Source organism: Nannospalax galili, unplaced genomic scaffold (assembly GCF_000622305.1).
Source record: "Nannospalax galili isolate Female #2095 unplaced genomic scaffold, S.galili_v1.0 scaffold57, whole genome shotgun sequence".
NCBI classification, from domain to species: Eukaryota; Metazoa; Chordata; class Mammalia; order Rodentia; family Spalacidae; genus Nannospalax; species Nannospalax galili.
This window is the reverse complement of record NW_008340555.1, coordinates 52,793-74,253: the sequence shown is the minus strand read 5'-3', so window position 1 is coordinate 74,253 and position 21,461 is coordinate 52,793. Positions and strand designations below refer to the sequence as shown.

Here is a 21,461-nt window from a genome sequence, read left to right as displayed (position 1 = left end):
CTGCAGACTTCGCCCTAATCACAGGGTCCCAGATGCTGGTTCTCCCCGAGGCACTGCTGGATGTGCAGTGAATTCTGGACCTGGTTTTCTTTTTTCTTTTTCTTTTTTCAGAGATAAACTTTTTTTTTTCATTTTATTTGAAATAATATACAAGAATATAGTGTGCAAAATTGAGGGGCAATATCATGAAGAAATGTGATGAATTGAAATCAATTTTACAGCTGTGATTCCTAACCAAAAATACCACTTGGTGAGTAACACGAGAAGCCATGATTGAAGCACAGAGCAAAAGCAGCTAAATGGCCAATGTATTTGTTCTTAGTAGTAGTCTTAGTAGTTGGAGGAAAGTAAAGTGCAAGTGTAAGTACAAAGTCTGCCCCCACCATAAAGACATGATGACAACATATACTTAAGATATGTGGCTGAGGAGATATAGAACAAAGTTAAAACTATAATGGTGTCAACTGTTAATAGCACCATTACAGTGACTATCCCAATGCTATGACCTAACTCCACCTTGATGGACTTGGTCTCCCCTGGAAATCATGGAGGAGTGCTGCCACCTGCTGCACACACTCAGCATGCCCAACTGAAGTAGGTGGCTCTTTTTGCTGGGACAATGATACCATCCATCCGCCACGTTATGTAGTCTCTTGGCAGTGGCCAGACTAGAAGCAACTGTGTTTGGCACAGATGCTGGGCCATGTGGAGGCTGCTCATGGAAAGGCCAGCTCCCAGCTTCTGCTTCATTCCTGATGTCATGTGTACAATACAGATTAATAAGCATAAGGAGCCGATTTTATGAACAGTGGTTATGTACTTTTAAATTCCCCTTCGTACAATTTAATAAAACATGTGTAAACATCTCCTATCTTTCTACTGAACTCTAGCACCACAGGATATCCATTTTCAAGCCTATATTACCTGATAGACATATATGAAGTTTGGAAGGAAAAATAAGGCAATTTGGTTTACAATGTTGATAGTTGTAGCTTACTTAATGCTCTAATGGACAAAGCAAATCTTCACTCATTAAATCATTTCAAGACTCAATGCTACCAGTATCTTATGGTCATACAAATTCAGGACAAAAGGTGAGACCTTGATCTTCTAAGTCTTTCCATCCAGAGTCAGAATTTATGCAGTTATAGAGTTAGGACACATACATCTCGGTTTAATGTTGTCGAGAGCCTGAATTCATTCTTTTCCTTTTCCAACAGTCAGGAATTAAATGCTTTTGTTCTTCAGCCAAAGCTGTTGCTTCTAGTATATACATCTTTCTTTCTTCATTCTTTATCTTTTCCACCTATCACCAAGGATCACACTTATGGCTCGTTGTCTTTCCCTGGATACATCTGAGTATATTCACCTCCATACTTTTTGGCAAAAAGCGTGAAGGCATTCATTGGTCTTCTGCACTTATTAGGAGAAGTGGCACTCACAGTCCCTGAGCTATGGTTTTTGACAGCTTTAGCATATAAAGAATTGGAAGAGAGCTGTGATGATCCAGGTGAGCCACAGTTTTTACTGAATCCCGATTCTGCAAAGTCTTGGCCACCAGGTCCTCCACAAGACAAAGATGCCTGACACTGACAAGCCATACTACTGAACACATAGACTGCAGAAGAATCCATCAGTGTGAAGTCATAGCTTTTAATTGGATCAAAAACACCAGAATCATTGAAATTAATGGCATCAAGGTATCCAGGAAGTAGACACACACCACCAATATGAATTTTACAACATGGAATGCCATGCTGTACCACAGTCAAGCTTGGATAAAATGATGACCAACTTTTATTTTTAACATAGAAAGGGTGGTCCAGCTTACACTAGACAGAAAGCAAGCCATCTTCTACTGTACCAGGATCAAATGTCAATTTCAGAACAGACTCACCAAAAGATACACTCTCTTCATGTGATAACAACTTTAGACCATCAGAACTGTAGCCCCTTTCATGTCTTACTGGTGTTTCTTCCTTCCAGTGGTCATGAGGGAAGGCTGGCTCACTCTTTGAAGAAGAGGACACTGGTGGAGGGTGTGCATAGGAATGTAAATTTTTGCTAGTAGCTATGATGTGTACAGGAGATGATCTGTTATAAAATGAGCACTGCATATGTGGACTTTGTGGACTAGTGGCAATATTTGCTAATTCTGTTAGCCAATTCACCTCATTTTCACAGTACATATTTTCCGATATGTCCGAGATATTCTGGTTCCAATACGGTCTTGGATATTCTTGATGTGAAACATCTGAACTCAGCAGGTATATGGCAGATTGGGTAGGATCATTTTGTACAGCCTGAAGTTCAGGAAGGTCATCAAGCCCCATGTGCTCATCACAGGAGTTGTATCCAGGTGAGGATGGCAAATTCTCATTACACTGCAGCAACTCCAGAGTCATTCATTCCCGAAGTTCTCTTGCCCATTGCCAGTACGAGTTTCTGTACTGCGTCAGGCATCTGATTTGTCTTCACTTCCCACACCATGTTATGGTGCTCCAGCAAATCTGTCGCCATTACCAAGTCTCTGGACCCAGTTTTCTTTTTTCTCCCTGAGTCTTTCATCTGAGGGATGAGGAGCATAGAGTTTGCACATAATATAATCCTCTTCTTTGAATTTTCTGGTGACGTCCCCTCCCCCGAAGAAGAGCTTGCTGTGGCAACTAAGCTTTTCCTGTCTTTGCCCCCTCCAGCAGCCTCAGACCTGCCCAGGTTCCCAAGCCTCATGCCTTCTGTACCCATGAGCTTTGCACACGCGCCTTGCTGAGGTGCTAGGAGTTTTGGAACCCTCTAACTAGAAAGCTCCGATATGTCCCTCAGGACCAAATTGTGTCACCACTTCTGGTTCCTGTTTATGTGTTCACAGGTGGCAGGGGTGGAGTGATTTCAATTTTTGGCTGCTGCAAACCTCACCAACACTTACTGTTGAGAAACTTTTAAATTTTTGTTGATTCTATAGGAAGAAAATGGTATTTGAGCAACTTCATCCCTGTGTCTAACCCATTCCAGACAATGGCAGCTTGGTTGTTCCTCATAGGCAGTCTGTACTCATGCACAGCCTGTTGGAGTCCAGGCCCTGAAAGTCCAAGAGAACAGACAGAGCTGAGGGCTGGACAGGAGAGGAAGAAGGATGAGCTACACTACTCAAGACAGTTCTTTAATTCAGTGTAGCCAAGAGAAGCCAACAGGTTGGATATCCTGCTTTAAGAGAAGCTGCTGGGTAGGTTGGGGGAGCCAGGGAAAGTGGAAGCAGGAGCAGTCAGCACATGAGAAAACAAGGAGATGGTGTCTTTGGGGGACCAGGATGAGGTCGACAGGAGGCTTCTGGGCATGCCTGACTTCTATATCAGCTATTCATGAGGCCTCCAGGGTCCTTGGGAGGCAGTAAGAAATCTGAGGACATTCCCTTCCCACAGTGAACCCACTGGCAGCAGTCCTTGGGGGAGGGGTCACATCTATCAAGGGTCGCATTCTCAGGGGTCATATTTCTCAGGGTCACATCCCTCAGGGGTCACAGCCTCAGGGGTCACATCCTCAGGGGTCATATCCTCAGGGGTCACATCCTCAGGGTCATATCCCTCAGGGGTCACATCCTCAGAGGCCACATCCCTCAGGGGTCACATCCTCAGGGGTCACATCCTCAGGGGTCACATCCCTCAGGGGTCACATCCTTAGGAGTCATATCCTCAGGGTCACATCCTCAGGGGTCACATCTTCAGGGTCACATCCTCAGGGGTCACATCCCTCAGGGGTCTCATCCTCAGGAGTCATATCCTCAGGGTCACATCCTCGGGTCACATCCTCGGGTCACATCCTCGGGTCACATCCTCGGGTCACATCCTCGGGTCACATCCTCGGGTCACATCCTCGGGTCACATCCTCGGGTCACATCCTCGGGTCACATCCTCGGGTCACATCCTCGGGTCACATCCTCGGGTCACATCCTCGGGTCACATCCTCGGGTCACATCCTCGGGTCACATCCTCGGGTCACATCCTCGGGTCACATCCTCGGGTCACATCCTCAGAGTCACATCCTCAGAGTCACATCCTCAGGGTCACATCCTCAGAGTCACATCCTCAGGGGTCACATCTTCAGGGTCACATCCTCAGGGGTCACATCCCTCAGGGGTCACCTCCTTAGGAGTCATATCCTCAGGGTCACATCCTCAGGGGTCACATCCTCAGGGTCACATCCCTCAGGGGTCACATCCTCAGGAGTCATATCCTCAGGGTCACATCCTCGGGTCACATCCTCGGGTCACATCCTCGGGTCACATCCTCAGAGTCACATCCTCAGAGTCACATCCTCAGGGTCACATCCTCAGGGGTCACATCCTCAGGAGTCATATCCTCAGAGTCACATCCTCAGGGGTCACATCTTCAGGGTCACATCCTCAGGGGTCACATCCTCAGGGTCACATCCTCAGAGTCACATCCTCAGAGTCACATCCTCAGAGTCACATCCTCAGAGTCACATCCTCAGAGTCACATCCTCAGAGTCACATCCTCAGAGTCACATCCTCAGAGTCACATCCTCAGAGTCACATCCTCAGAGTCACATCCTCAGAGTCACATCCTCAGAGTCACATCCTCAGAGTCACATCCTCAGAGTCACATCCTCAGAGTCACATCCTCAGAGTCACATCCTCAGAGTCACATCCTCAGAGTCACATCCTCAGAGTCACATCCTCAGAGTCACATCCTCAGAGTCACATCCTCAGAGTCACATCCTCAGAGTCACATCCTCAGAGTCACATCCTCAGAGTCACCTCCTCAGGGTCACATCCTCAGGGGTCACATCCTCAGGGGTCACATCCTCAGAGGTCACATCCTCAGGGGTCACATCCTCAGAGGCCACATCCCTCAGAGGTCACATCCTCAGAGGCCACATCCCTCAGGGGTCACATCCTCAGAGGCCACATCCCTCAGGGGTCATATCCTTAGGGATCACATCCTCAGGGGTCACATCCTCAGAGATCACATCCCTCAGGGGTCACATCCTCAGGAGTCATAGCCTCAGGGTCGCATCCCTCAGGAGTCACATCCTTCAAGGGTCACTTCAGGTCCGAGGCTCTTCACCTGACCCACTCTACTTGGTGGCAGGTGAGAAATGGGCAGCTCCTAGGACCCCAAGGAGCAGCTCCTCCAGCATTCCCTTCTACCCTAAGGTCAAGCCTAATCACTTTCTTACTTATAATTACATGCGGGACCTGTGGCCAGAGCTCAACACTCAGTTACATATATATGATTAAAGTTCAGAATCCATTTTGAGAGGGAAGGAATCATGACTGACATTGTTCCATGTCCCAGCACCCAGGGAGCTCAAGAACAGTTATCTAAACAAATGGACAAAAAAGATCCAATACTGTATGACAGCAGCTATCCTGAGCTTGCCTTGGAGTGAAATTCCAGCTCAAGTAAAATATCTTCAGGGTCTTATTTTGTTTTTAAACATTTAATTGAATGATCACTAGAAGAACCACCACCAAAATCCTGACATGAACTTGCTTCAGATAGGAAATCCTACTGTAAAGAACAATAATCCAAAGAATATAGCCTCTGGTGCAGAAGTAGGTGCATCAAGGAGAGCATTGAAATGCAGAAATATAACCAAGTATACAACAGTTTAGTTCTTAATCAAAATGGCATTTCAGTGCCCTGGAAAAATGATTATATAAGCAATAGTATTGCAACTTCTCACAAGATATTTGGAAAATAACAGCAGTTAGAGTTTGGTCTCCTCTCACAGTTCCTGAGGGATGGCTTTTGTAGAAGGCAGGCAGTTCCCTGGTTTCATGACTTCATAGAGGTGTCTTTCCCCTACCTCCTCTTCTCTGGAGCTCTAGAGGGGCCCAGAAGCTGATATTGATGGGTGTTATTTCTGGGCCACAGGAGGGTGCTGTCCTGTGGGGTGTGAGAGTGCAGCGTGGCCCTGAGAGGCAGCAATGCCACATTTTGTTAAACCACACTAGGGTGTGTGGGTGTGAAGCTTCTTCCAGCTGCAGTGTGTGTGTGCACAAACCGCTGGACCCATGGGTCTCTCCTCAGAAGGGAAGGAAGCCAAAGGAATTCCCAGGGAGAAGGAAAACTGAGGCGGAAGATCCATGTCTACAGGGTGTGCTCAGCAATATACAGGGAGTTCAGAGCTCTGTGGGGGCCTTAGCAGCTTTAATGCTTATAAAGGCAGAGATCTCTCTTAGCAGTGGTTAGCAGCTGTTGGTGAGGTATAAGGGAAAACAAAGCAGGAAATCTCTAAAGACTAAAAATTTGCTTCTTTGAACTATTTTTAAAAATAATTGGAAATCTAAACATTTGAGTTTTGTGCCAGCAGGCTTTTAAGTAACTCATCTTAGTTTGTAGTGAAAGAAAGAAACTCTCTAGAGGCCAGCATCCAGAGGGCACCTGTATTAGTCCATTTTTACCTGCTATTACAAAATGTCTGGGACTGAATACTTTATAAAGAAAGTAGGTTTATTTAACTCATAATTTAGAAGCTGAAAATGGTTTGGCCTCTGATAAGGGGCTTATGACAGGTTGGCATCAGGATGCAGGAAACATGAGCCTGTCCACATGGCACAGACTAGAACAGAGAGTGTGAGTTGGAACTAGGACTGGGTGGAACCTTCAAAGTTCCATCCTAGTGACCTACTTTCCTCAGCCAGGTTCCATCTCCTAAAGACTCCACAGCCTTCAAAAGAATACCACAAGCTGGGGGCCCAGCATTCAAAGCATGAGCCTGTGGGAGACATTTCAGATTCTAAACCTGACAACTCAAGCCTTTGGAGAACCATATCTAATTCCCAGAACTGTGTTTGCTCCATGTATGTGAAAGCCCCCCTTAGAAACTGCAGTGTCTAGAGCCAGGGGAGGGACCAGAGGAGTTGTGTGTACACAGATCCATGAATTTCCCAGTGAGGGGCCAGAGTGAGCCCCAGGCTGGCTGCCAAGACTCAGGGTCCACTTATGGTCTTCTGAACTGCTAGCTCCTGAGAGGAGCTCCTGGCATTCAGGGAGTGGCACTGGCAGAGGTCGGGTTACAGGTGTGGGCCTTTCTCCCTGAGGTACTTAGCCTAGGGAGTTAGCCCAGAGCTCTGCTTCTAGTTGACGGCCTGGTCCCACCCCAGCCACTGTCTGCTGTCTAGAGCTGTCCTTGTCAAGGTGAGGTTCTCAGAGCAGTAGCACAAGTTGGAGGAGATGCTGATACCAGGCTGCAGGTGTAATGAATCCCAGGCCTCAACAGGGACCCTGTTGTCTACAGGAGCAAGCTTTCCATGTAGTCCAGATCCCTGCACAGCACTGGAGCCATGTCTGGAGTAGATCTCAGACGTTAGAATGTTTGTGCTTGCAGAGCCGCTAATAACATAAGTCTGACTTAGAAATCACTGCCCCAGGTCCTCACACTTGGCTGCATGTTAGCCTACTTGGAATGGAGGAAATACTAGTGGTAATGATTGTGTACATTACAAAGCATCATATAATCTAGATCTGGGCCAGCAAGATGTCTCAATGGGTAAAAGGTTTTCCTTGCAAACCTGATGACCTGATTTTGATTCCCAGAACCTGTGGTGAAGGCACACAACCAGTGCCCCAAAGTTGACCTCCACATGGGTGTCATGGTGCTTGTATGCACCCCTAATAATAATAGTAATAACAATATGATATGGCACCCTCTTGACCATAGCTATGCCATGTTAAAGTTTAGGCTGACAATAGTCTGAACTTATCAGACAGTTGGCCTAGGGTATGGGAACACAAGTCAGCTGGACCCTGGTTGTCTTAGGCACAGGTCAGTGTGTCCCACAGTGCACCTGTAAGCTGCAGATTTATGGCTTCTGTAGGTTATGCTTGGCTTACTTCTGCAAAATAGTAATTGTTGCTTAATAGAATAGAAATTGTTAAGGGGGCTTTGCACTGTAAGCTTGGGAACTTAAACTTTTCACCCCTGGGTATGGTTTCTCTGTATAAAAGCTTACCCTAGAGCCGGGCATGGTGGCACATGCCTTTAATCCCAGCACTTGGGAGGCAGAGGCAGGCAGATCTCTGTGAGTTCCAGGCCAGCCTGGTCTACAAAGCAAGTTCCAGGCCAGCTGGCGCTACAGGGAGACCCTGTCTCAAAAAAAAAAGCTTACCCTAGAGATGGTTTGATGCTACACACTTAGGTTCTGACACCCTTGTGTAGTCGCAGGCTAGCAAAGACTTTCATTCGGTAAAACTTTGCCTGAGTAGTCTTCTCTGGTGAAATACCTCACGACAACAATAATAATACAATAAAAATCTAGAACCCATAGCTACCCCTGGACGCTCTCCGTTTTGAGGCCAGGTAGGTCACAGATTCCTTTCCTCCCTAGGTGAGGGTCACATACAGCCCAGGCTGAGAACCAGTGCAGAAGGCCATGTGTGTGGGAACAATACCTATTGTGGGGAAGGGAGGAGGAACCACAGCAGGCCCATGCTGCCCATCATAGTAGGAAAAGAACAAGAAGTTACTGGCTGCCCACACATGACAGGCATCCGTCTTCTAGCACTATCTCCAACAGCCTTAACTCAGCCTTGGTGCCTAGGTGTCACTACCTTCACCCCACACAGCCTCCTGTGCTTTTCCACTCCAACTTTGTGAAGAGTTCCCAAGGATTGCTAGCCATACTGCCCAGACCTCGGGGCTTCTACAGAGGTCTTGTCTACATGGCCCCTGCTCCTACGATCTGACAATTCCAGCCAAGATGTTGGAAAGGGCTTAGGACACAAAGCAAAGGATCAGGGAGATGGAGAGGGGTTCCATCCCAGACGATCTGTTCCCAGGGAAGTGTCACTGGAAGGTGGGGAGGGAGAGGCTAGCCTGAGCCTCAAGCCCTGAGGACAGTGAGGAGTTGGAAGCCTATCCAGGACTGTGTTCTGAGATGCCCAGGCAGCCTCCCATGCTCCCTTCTGCCCCCTCACTCTCTGGCTCCTGGGCTAGGTGTCCTAAGAAGGGCACTTCTGCATCCAGTCATGACTTTCCTGGTTGTAACCCACAGGAACTGGCTCTGTGATCATAAGAAGAATCTAATGTATATTCTGTGCATAAGTTTCATAGCCTGCTCCTTCCAATCAGTCTCTGAAGATGATGATGACAACGATGGTGACTGACAGATTTATTGAACATTTCTCTGCCAGGCATTCTGCCAGATGCTTTTATGCAGTAGTAAATATACAAAGCAAATTGAGGTAGGGGTTTATATCAACACCATTTTACAGATGAAGAAATTGAGGCACAGAAGGGCTAAACAGCTTGCCCAAGGCCACACAGAGAACAATAAGCAGAGCTGGGTCCTAACCACATGCTACCCCTCCTGCCCTGACAATGGAGGTGGGCGTCATCACTTCCAGCTCCCTTCTTCCCCCAGCCTTCACCCTTCATTTGATCCCTTCCTTGTGATAAAAGTGTTTCCTGTGGCTCTTGGTAAGGCCTCTATTAGGTCTGGTCCATCCTTCCTCATCAGTCAGGATCCCATTGGGAGACAGATCTCATTCGTCATTTGAACAGACAGAATTTAATATAAAGAATCACAAGGTGTAAGTTGAGCTGTGTAGCAGAAAGGGCACACAGAGGACTCCAAACCATCTCTGGGGTAGTGACTGTGGGAAGCTGCACTTTCCTAGTGCTGGAGGAGTAAAGAAAGAGAGTGGGATTATTAATTCCCAAAGAGCAGCTGAGAGCCCCACAGAGCTGGATCTCAGAATGTCAAGTGGGGTGGAGGCTGGTGCTGGGCTCCCTTTAATGGGCACAGGTTGGTGGGGGGCGGGTGAGATGAAACCACTGCAGACTTGATTCAGGTGCTGGGGATAAAGAAACATCTGGGTGATGCTCATCAGAGTGCCAGTAGGAGGAAGCAAGCCAGCCCCATCCTCCAACCTTCCCATCTCTTTAGTGCCTCCTACTGGCAGATTCTGACAGTGCAGCTGGCAAGGTAGCAATGAGGTTTGCAGCGTTCCAGCCTGAGCTTCACTGAGTGAGATGGGACAGGGGTCAACGTTAGAACTAAGAGACAGTTGAGGCTGGAGAGATGGCTCAGTGGTCAAGAGCACTGGCTGCTCTTGCAGAGGATCCAGGTTCGGTTCCCAGAACTGACATGGAGGCTAAGAAATGCCCATAACTCCAGTTCCAGGGGACCAATGCCCTCTTTTGACTTCCACAGGCAATGCATAACACAGGTGCACTTACATGCACATAGGCAAAACACTCATACACATAAAATTTTTTAAAAATTCCAAAAAGAACTGAGCCAATTAATTAAATGGGCCACTTTCCCAAGGCCAAGGTGGAGGCCTGTCTCATGCTCCAGGCTAAGCTCTTTACCTACTCCTTTCTGCTCAGCTCTGCCTGCTCTGCCAGTTCATTACAGCGCCATGTGGCCATCGTTCCTTCTCTGTGGGGTACAGATAGCGGAGAGACAGGTGCTCTATCCAAATAGAATGGAAATGATGTGCATTAAATGGGGGAGCAGCTCTCGAGGCCTTGTCCCTTACCTCACAGTTCTTTGCAGTCCGTAGCTGCTGGAGGAGGGAGAACCATTCTTCTTTGAGGGTGTGGCCAGGGGCAGATTACCCATGCTGCAGCTGTGGACCTACACCCATGCACATGTGGGCAGCACTAATTGGACTTAGTGGGTTATTAATAAAGAAAAATAACAATAAAGAAGAGTACTTAAATTTGGAAGGGAAACGTGTTAATGGGGATGTGGGGAGTTGGGAGAGGATGATGGGGGTTGGTATGTCATATTTCATTGTATTCATGTATGAAATCCTCCAATAATAAACAAAATAAAATATATGCATGTCCCATGTCTTTTGCATGAGGGCCAAAGGCTCAGCCAAACACCCATCCCTACCCTTGGATTCTCTGGAGTCCACATTCTGCTTGCTGTGTGTCCTGGGCATCTAGCAAGCTCCTTCCTAGAGACACTCAGTTGAGGCAGGGAGAGAGGAGTGCAGAGGCCCACCCCTCTTCCTTCCTTCCTTCCTTGCTCACCACATCCCGCTCCTGTCATGTATGTTACCTAAGCCTGGCACCACCACCTGGTGGAGCTTGACCTTTTCAGAAATGAATAATTTGATTTCGCAGGAAGGGACTGAACCTAAGATAGGCCTTAGCAACAATAAAGCAACACCTCAATTAAATATCTGCCCTAGAGTTCTCGCTGGCTTTTCATATTCCAAAAGGCTCGTAATAAAATTAACTCCAAAGTTACTGAACTGAGAAATGTACATGTACTGTCTTGTTGGTACAATAAAATAGAAAGGACTACTTAGGCATTTAATTCACACCCAACAACACTCGATGGTGTGCTAATTAGACATCAGTTACAGCACGGTACTAATTGACATTTGATAAGCATTCTAACTGATCACCAATGTTTGTTCTCCCAAATTAAATGCTTTGGTGGGCTGGGTTTGACAGCTGGGAGGGGGCGGGCAGGGAAGGGCTGCAAGTGCCTGGCAGGCTACAGATGGCACGGCCTGTCTCTAGAACAGATTTCTCTTGCTTGGGAGGTAATTCTAAGGGTCAAGTGATTGTGTTGTGCTCAAGTGAGACCTAGAGGCAAGAAATGATCTTTTGTGTGGAGCCAGTCCTTTCATAACATGTCCCCTTTCTTTGTCTTCTCACCCTATTTGACACCCCCCATATATGAGACCAGTCTCTGTGGGCCTTGGAATCAGTCTATCTGAATTCTAAGCCTGGCTCCACCACTGTCTAGCCATGCTTCCTGACTCTGGGTTTCAGTTTCCTTCTCTGTAAAATAGGGGTCTTGCCTGAGACTTAAAATTCATCAAGGAAAATGCTAGCCCAAAACATAGCTCAGGCTCAGAGTCAGGACCTTTTAGTACCTGCACTTGCCAGTCCTGTTTCCCTTCTGGTCTCCTAGTCTTACTCCTGGCTTTGTTCCACTCTTGGCTTGTAACTCTAGGACTATCTCTGTGACCCTCCAGCTGAACTGGGACCAAGTTTTGACCACTACCAGAAAGTCCTTGGGCTCCGAATTTAAATGGCCATTCCTCCGCTCATTAGCTCAGCAACCCTGGGTCAGTCACTGTCGTCTCTGTTTTCTTTTGTGGTATCATCATAATAGTACTGTCCGTTCTGCACTCACAGAGTCAACCAACCACAGGGTGAAAATATTCTGAAAAAATCCTGTATTTTTATAGATATTTTTCTTCTCATTCCCTAAACCAAACAATATAACAACTAATAAGCCTTTATGTTGTATTAGACATTGTGCTAGATAGCTTCAGTTTGTCAACTTGACATTCTTGGGAAGAGGGAGCTTCAACTGGGGAATCTCTTCTATAGTATTGGCCTATGGGCATGTCTGTAAAGTATTTTCTTGATGGCTGTATGATATGGGAGGGTCCAGTCCACTGTGGACAGTGCCACCCCTGGGCAGGTGGTCCTAGGTTGAGCACAGGCCAGAGGAGCCAGCCAGGAAGCAGCGTTCCTCCATGGTCTGTGCTTCAGCTCCTGCCTCCAGGTTCCTACCTTGGCTTGAACTGTGATCAGGATTTGTAAGCCAAATAAACCCTTTCCTCCTCAAGTTGCTTTTTGATCAGTGTTTTACCACACCTAATAATCCAGAAGAATATGAATGGTTACATGCAAATACTATGCTTATTTATAAGTGTATTAGGGTTCTCTAAAGATACAGAGGCAGAGAGAGAGAGAGAGAGAGAGAGAGAGAGAGAGAGAGAGAGATTTATCAGCCTAGCTCACAGGATAGAGTCTGAGTAGTCCAACAATGGCTACACCACACTGGAGAGGCTGAGAATCCATAGTCCCTCTGTACACAAGGCTGGGTGTCTCAGTAGTCCCAATCTGGCACTGAAGGTCTGACAAATTCCAAAAGATCAGCTAGTCTTCAGTCTACAGCAGCAAGACAAACTCACCAGCGAGAGAGAAGGCAAGCAGCAAGAAGCCTGGTGTTCTCTGCCTTGGTCTTTTATACCAGCTGCCATCAGAAGGTAACGCCCACATTTAGGGTATGTCTTCCAGCTTTAGATGATCCAATCAAGAAGATCTCTTTCATTTCAGTTAATCCCAGATCCAATCAAGTTGACACCCAGGATTAGTCATCACAATAAGGAACTTGGGTGTTCTCAGTGAGGGTCTTGGAATCAGTCTTTATGAATGTGGTGTGGTGACTATGCTTAGCTTTTGGAAATTATACAAGAATTAGAATGGTGCCTGGGTTGGCTGCTGTAATCATCAGACCCCGTGAACTTGATTCTTGATCAAGTAATTTTTTTTTCTAGCTACCAACTCTTGAGTCTATTCAGGCTTCTGTGATCCCTTGTTTTCAGGTGGCAAATTGCCAAGGGGCGTCATTCCATGTTCTTTACCTCTTTTCTCTTGAGGACTGCTGGGTGATTATGAACAAATCTGGCTGCTGTAATGTGGCAGCTGCATATTTTGTTGACAGAGGGAGGGCGGGAGGAGAAGAGAGAGAGAGAGAAAGAGGGAGAGATTTGCATATTGGTACACTGATTAATAGGTAGTGAGTCCTACTTTTCTTAGAGTGTAAGAGAAACATGGTTCTTCCTTTGCTCTCAGTTGGTGTTCTGTTTGAAATATTATTTGGGAATTTAGATTGTACATAGATCCAGGTCAAGTCAATGAAAACTAATTTCTTGAATGGCTAATTTGCTAAAAGCCAATGCCCCAGGAGTTAATTTTCGGGATGCCAATTTGCTGAGTCATAGGCTCAGTGAATGGCTGATTCACTGGGAACTGCCAGACCCTCAACTATGCTTAGGAAGAGCAACCACGATCCTGCTGCTGCTCTGCCCTCAGGACATGAGGGCCTGTAGCCCTCAACTCAGGAGCTAAGAAAACAGAAAGGTTTTGGGAAATGGGTGGCAGACCAGCCCTAGCCTGGGATCTGTTGGAGACTGATTACTGCTGGGTGAGGGAGAGTAGACCTTCCTTAAGATCTCTAGATAGGCTGACTAGACTCCAGTGGATGAACTTGTACCAAAGGACATCTTGGTACAAATGCTTGACCAGATAGGACTTAACATGTATGGTGGAAGGCATGAGGTCTAGTATGTGGGGAGGGGGGGTGGATGGGGGAGGGTTCTAAATTTGATTAAGATCTTCTGTATGAAATGTAGTAAAGCTCAATAAAAATATTAAAAACATAAGGAAGTGATGACCCATGCCTGTAATCCAAGCACTCAGGAGGCAAAGTCAGGTGGATCTCTGTGAGATCCAAGGCCACAACTGGGGCCAGGGAGACCCTGTCTCAAAAAACCAAAAAATTAAACTAAGCTAAACTAAACTAAACTAAACTAAACAACTAAACTAAACTAAACTAAATAAAGGAAGACAGTTATTTAAGAGAAAGCCTAGCTATTCACAGTAAAGCGATGTCAGTTTTGTAGAAGCACCCTGCCTCTGAACAGGGAAACAGGCAAGGACTTCATACCCAGCTGAGTTGGGCAGGCTGATCCTGTGGGTTAGACAGCTGTAAGAAAATACTAATGAAACTAAAACAAAACTAAACTGTAGAAACCTGGAGCCTCCATCATCTACAAATCAGCTCTGGCAAGCTCAGTGAATTGCAGCAAATCTGTTTCCTTCCCAGGTATGGCCTTTGCCTGGGGCATGCTAATACTAGAGAATGTCCATCCATTTGTCCACAGGGAACTTGGATTGAAAGATGGTCTTTGGTCTGGCAGTTCCAACTTGAACCAGAGCTGGGGAAGTGTTGTATAACACTTTCCTCCCAGGATCAGAGGGCAGGTATCATGAGATTAGGAAATAAACAAATTTCACAAGTCTGGGAAAGCTGAAACCTGCAAGATTTACAAGGATCTCTCCTCAGGGTTATAGAAGCAGTAAACACCTGCTCCAGGAGGAGGTTCCTGGGCCTGTCTAGCCACTAGCCATACAGAGAGCTTCTAGGATGAGCTTTCTTGTCTCATTGCCTGTGTCGGGATGGGCTTTTGGTGATGTAGCTGCTTTTAAGTCATCCCTATTCCTGTGAGTAACCCCTCACCCATACTCCTGTTAGTAACCCCAATAAAAACTCACTGGTTCACCAATTAAGACTTAGATGCAGTTGTTACTTTGTTCTGTCAGGGACTCCCTTTCTGGGGTGAGGAGATGTTGGGGTGTGTTGCTTCCCAGAGAACATCTCTCACACCACCAGAGATGAAGAGGGGCCCAATGACCTTCACCACTGTGTAGTGGTGGATGGGACTGGTGAATGAGCAGTGGAGTTCTCCGTTCCCAAGGGGATGCTCAAAGGATTTCAGAAGGCAGACAGTGCAAAAAGCTCAGAGGAGATGGCCTGGGCTGAAGGCAATAGGCGGACTTGGAGCAGGATCCCTTTTAGCTCCAGGCATTGTTTTAGAAGACAAAGACTAAGGACAAACCCCAGCTTTCAGATTGAGCTAGGAACCCTGACTAATAGGCTCATTTAATCAGTAAAGAGTGTTATGCCCATTGTAGTAAAAAGAAGCAATATTGCCTAAATGTGTCAAGCATTTGCTGTGCCCAAGAACCACTCTAAATAAAACTGTGTGTATTTACGCATTTGATTGGGAGAGCAACTCTATAAAGGGGTTACCATTTTATTTTTTATTTTATGTCTATGACTGTTTTGTGTGCATGTATGTAAGTACACCTATGCATTCAATGCCTGTGGAGGCCAGAAGAGGCCATCATATTTCTTGGAACTGGATTTATAGATGGTTGTTAGCCACCATGTAGGTGTTGGGAATAGAACATGAGTCCTCTGCAAGAATAGCCAGTGTTCTTAATTGTTGATACATCTCTCCAGCCCTGAGGTTGCCATTTTAATTCCTATTTTACACAGGGATGAGGCTCAGAGACATTACGAAGTATGGGGAGGGTCACAGAGCTGAAGATTACAGATGATCTTTACATCTAGTTGCATATGGTTCTAGGTCTATTCTCTTGGCTCAAACCTCACCTTGCTTTCTGACTCTTAGGCATTGCTTTGGGTTTTTGTATTTTTCTTCTTATAGAGCTATTACAGTCACTAGCCCTCATCTTGTGCCAGTGGGGCCTTCCAGATGTTATAGGCCTTGGACAGAAGACACTGGGCCCTGAGAAGGTCATATTCACAGGGAAGCTGTCAGGAGCAGGCAGTCCCAGTACCCCACACTCAACCTGTTCAGCTTCCAACTTCACCCACACACCACAGGCTTCTCTTCCATCAGGCATTCTCTGATACATGCAGACTGCTTTTAGACAGAACTAGGATGGGCTGAAAAATATCCAGGGAAGGAAGCATGGTTATCTAATAGACTAGCCAAAGATAAAAGCCAAAGGTTGGCTAAATATGGCTCATGTCTATCTGTACAAATGGGGGAGTGGTTTCTGTACATATTCTTCTTAATGTGGCTGCATGTATTTTTGTGTATTAACTTTTCCCTCTCTTGTTTCCCTGTTGGTTTTATATATTGGTTGGAGTTAATCTTATAATTTTAGATTATCAAGGAAATCAAACATGAATATAGAAACTAATGGGTGTTGTGTCTTCCTTTTTGTGTATGAGTAGCCATGTGCATTGTGTGTGTGTGTGTGTGTGTGTGTGTGCGCGTGCGCGCATTTAGAGGCCAGAAGACAAACTTGAGTATCTTTACTCAGGTGCTGTCCACATAATTTTTGTTTTTGTTTTGACACAAGTTCTCTCTCTGACTTGGAACTTTTCAAGGAGTCTAGGCTAGCTGATGACTGAGACCCAGCGATCTGCCTCTCTCTACTTCCCCAGTGCTGAGGTTACACCTGTGTGCCAGCATGCCGGACAATTTTTACAGGGGTTCTGGGATCTCAACTTGGGTCCTCATGCTGGCAAGGCACAAGCACTTTACTGAGGTATCCCCCAAGCTCCTGGGTCTTGCCTTTTGAGGGAGAGATAGATAGTACACCATTGTTTTGATACACAGGAAAATGGGGACCCCTTTTTGGGTTCTTAGTCTCATTCCTAAAATAATTTAAGAATGTACTCAAATAGAATATTTAGGACAATTTTATTAGAATTTCAAGAAAAATCCTCAGGGCAGGCAAGCTGTAAATCTTAGCAGCTGCCCTGAGGAGGGGGAATGGAAGAGAAAAGAGAAAAAAGCCATAAAGCTATGTCAGTTTAGAGCTAGCATGGAAGTCAGACACATGACAAACTAGCAGTCATACTGGGGGGCAGGGAAGGAAGCTTTAGAGAAAGAGTAAAGAAACCCAAAATGTAGGGCAGCCTGGAGTGTTGTTAGGAAAGAGAAAGAAAGAAAGAAGAAAAAGAGAGGTTATTGTTGATGCAAAAGCACAATTCACCTCAAAGGGGATAAGAGATAGTTTATACTGGAGCCAAATATGAGCAACCATGGCCCGGGAACACAGATTCAGGTTACCACAAATTCCATGTTCTAACATGGTAACAGTTTCATGAAGTTTTTCTAGAAACAGAAGCAAGAAAGCCATGAATCAAGACACTTTTCAGATGCGTTGGAGGATACATCAAAGAGGTAGGTTATACAAAGTGGAGAAATTCTGCCATAGGCCTTAGATGCTGTCAGGCAGGCTTCTTAGCCCATGGGTTGGTGGAAGCTGGTGGTCTGCTAAGTTAATATATTCCAAGAGGTTTTTATCTGTTTATCACAGGATATTAAGTTAGACATAGAGGTGGGCGAAGAGTGGCTATTTAGGGGGCTAAAGATGGCCCAAGATAAATTTTAAGTAGGCTCTGGACCTGGAACATTCCAAACTCTCCACAATTGTTGAAGGGCTAATCAGTTAATGAGCCTTACCAGAAATTCAGTCCAAGTTGTAGGTTTTTCCTGGGAACTTTCATTCACATTATGCTTTCCTGAAGAATTCAGAAAAGTAGGCAGACTTATGGAAAGTTATGCGTAGGAGACTAGTACATAAAGGACTACACTGGGTGTCAGGATTCTGGGCAGCACACGTTCACTATATCTTTAACATACTAGGTACTCCGCCCATCTCTAGCATGACTCAAGGTGAATCTGCCTTCCTGGAGGTAGTGCTGTGACTTGGTGATCAACCCAGCAAGACTGGAACGTCAAGTCTCCACTCAGGCCAGATAGAGATCCTCATTCTTGTGACCAATTTTCTCTGAAGGGGCTTTTCTTGCTACTGTAATAATTGGTGCTCTGTTATGATAAGTAGAAACATGTTGCTGTTTGAGTTTGCATGTAAGCAACTTTTGTTGCTGTCATAAATTTAAATTACTTTTCTTTATCCATCTTTCTATATAATTTTATAGATGATAGGATATGATGTTGCACTCTACTATTTCATCTAGTAAGCACAGAATATCAGTGCATAGAACTGGAAGAGTCGTAGGTATTACACAGTAAATCTAGTTAAGCATTTGTGTGAATTATTCCATAAAGCTTTTGATTGTATTTTGGGAAGAACATGAATATATCTTTTCTGAGTAGATAGTCTCATTACTTTAATTGAGAACAATATTGTTCTTTTGATTAATGACAGAAGGGGATGTGTTGATGGTTCTAAGGGTGAAAGTACGATAGACATTTATTCCTCTCTTTGGTCATATAGAGCATTGTCATTGCTTGGTGAATCACTACTCTACCCATCTAGGTGAAAGGCAAAGACTATGCTCTCTGAAATTTCCCAGCTCCCCTCCATAGCTGAGATTTTGACAGTTGGTTCTGGCTTTGCCAGTTAATATGCTTTTCTAGACTTTTAGTCAGATGGTACTGACATCATAGCATTTGCCAAACCATTCTGATATTGCTTGAGGCAATTACACAAAGTTTATGTAGGTAAATTTTATGGTTGTAACATATAGTTTCTAATATCCATGATGTATCCTGTAACATCTGTACCCAGAGAAACCGGCCATTATGGATTTACTATGCCAGTTCTGGGGAGGAACTTGGGGGAACTTTCTTCTTGAAATACTTAATTTCTGGGTCTCTCAGGGTTCCCATGTCTTTGATATATCTCTTTTCTGTTGAAACTAGCTTGAATTAGTTGTTGACATCTACAGATTCTGACTGATAGAGTATGCACACACATGTGTGCAGTGTATATATATAAGTAACCATGAAGACATTTTCACACATGGTAAATTCAGACTCTAAAATGTAAAAGCATCCTTTTATGGTGAGTGTTATTCCTTAAAAAAAACTACTATGAACATTTGATTGTGCATATTTTTAACAATATTTATATAGCAACATTTATCTTATATCCAATGGCCAGATCAAAAGACCAAAAACAAGTTCTTTTAAAATCAGTTTCTTTAATTATCAATAAATAGCATTATGTTATATGGAAATTAAGATACTTTGGTTTCTCTTTTCTAAGGAATATAATGGATGATGGTTCAGAGGTAGAGTTAGCCCACTGTCACTCTTCTTTGGGTCTGTTCACTGGCTACAAAAGCTGAACTCCTGTGTGCCTTTGCTTGTGGCTCTGCAGTGAGCAGCATAGACACTAGGGGCAAAACCAAGTTATTTTCTGGACAAAATTAGTACCAATACCCCACTGTAGATGTTATGTAGACTTTGATGGTAGACAAGGGCACTAGGATAGCGATTTAGGTCCTGAATGACGGAAAGCAGTTACTTACCTAAGGCAACTAAGACAGAAGTAAACCAAGTATTAGAGATAATGACAAATAGAAAAGGCTTATTTCCCCCAACAAAAACAGACTTTATGGACATTGTAAAAATCATGAGTGTTCAGCCTAAGTGGGATACCTATATTACCCCCTTCAAGGCTCAGGAAAGATCATGGAAGAAGGGGCAGGCAAAGTGTAAGAACTGGAGGATGGGAAAGGAATGTTGTGGAACACTGTCTTCTGGACACGCTGTCTCTGTTGCATCCATGAACTTACAGCAGTCATGGCTACCTGCTCAAGACCTGTTCAAGACTGAACCTGTCAACATTCCATCATGGCCCCATCCCTCCCTGAGGAGCTGTATGCAGTTAGCGGTTTCTGGGGAGAGAGAGTCATATTCCTCAGTGGTGTAGCCACTGGTACGTTGCCCTTGCTCAAGTAAATAACATTCACCTATGCTAATGCAGGTGACCCTTATCACATGCACACATGCAGTGGGAAACACGCATGTGCATACACACACATGCACACACACACAGAGAAACACACACACACACACACACAACATGAAAGTAGGATGGGGACTTGGGAAGAAGAAGGGCTTTGGTGAGAGGGAGGAGATAAGAGAGATAATGGGGGATATTATCAAAAGCACAGTTAGGCAGTGTTTACTGAACCCTCATTCCCTTTGTAGGAGCGAACTCTTGCTATGGGTCTGTACCTGCTAGGTAGATAAGTGCCCTAGTTACAGCAGGACTACTTCTAGAATGAGCTGAAATGATTTACTGCACTAAACTAAGCTCGTCTTCAGAGGCAGATTGGGCTATTGTCTGATCATTGCTAGAATTAGGACATTAGATCAATACTTCTGAACTCAAGTCATTGTTTTTTATGTCTTCCACAATTTAAAATGCACATAGTAACCTTTCAAAAAGGCTTAGGCATTTAGGTCTTATAGCAAGGAATGTCTGTGTGCGTGCATGCATGCGTTCATGTGTGTGTGTGTCTGTGTGTCTGTGTGTGGTATATATAAATAGCTACAAGGAAATCTAAAAAATGGTAAATTCAAACACTATAAAAGCACCCCTTATCTTTAATGTTATTCTTCGTTATTTTTAAAAAGTGCATTATTCAACATTTTTGTGCATTTTTCAAAAAGATTTATATAATTACAAGTGTACTGTATTAATGTGTATAAATATTTGCACATTTCTATCCTTTTCTGTTAAAAACTACATATAAGAAATACACAATTCATCCTTTTACTCTTTTCAATTAAAAGATGAATGGGATTTCTTCCTATGTAAGCATATATAAATATTCATTCTTTAAAAAATGCCAAGTGTTATTTCACTGTGTGAATCTATTGAACCAAATTTTATTTAAACATATACGAGAGTTCCAACTGTTATATTTAACAAAGCTTGGTACTGCCAGCCTTTTGAAGTTAAGACATTCTGGTGGGTGTAAGATGATACATCATTGTAGTTTGAATGTACAATTTCTTTTTTTTTTCTTCTTTTTTTTGTCTTTTTGAGACAGGGTCTCCCTGTAGCCTAGGTTGGCCTGGAGCTTGCTACATAGCCCAGGCTGGCCTTTAACTCACATAGATCCACCTGCCTCTGCCACCCAAGTGCTGGGATTAAAGGTGTGAGCCACCGAGCCTGGCTGAATGTACAATTTATTAATGGTTAGTGGAATATATTACACCCTCCCACGCTTAGTGGCCGCTTGTCTGTATTTTTGTGAAGTCTTCTTGTTCAGGTATCTTTCTGATTTTCCCATTCTATTGTCTGTGTTAATCTCATTTACTTGTAACATGTCTTTATAGATTCTGGATTCTAGCCTC

The 21,461-nt window shown here is 44.7% G+C and overlaps 1 pseudogene; it reads right to left on the bottom strand.

Annotated features, from left to right (window-relative positions):
• Positions 1-1,174: 1,174 nt before the first annotated feature.
• Positions 1,175-2,520, bottom strand: LOC103736128 (annotated as a pseudogene).
• Between the last annotated feature and the right edge of the window lie 18,941 nt (positions 2,521-21,461).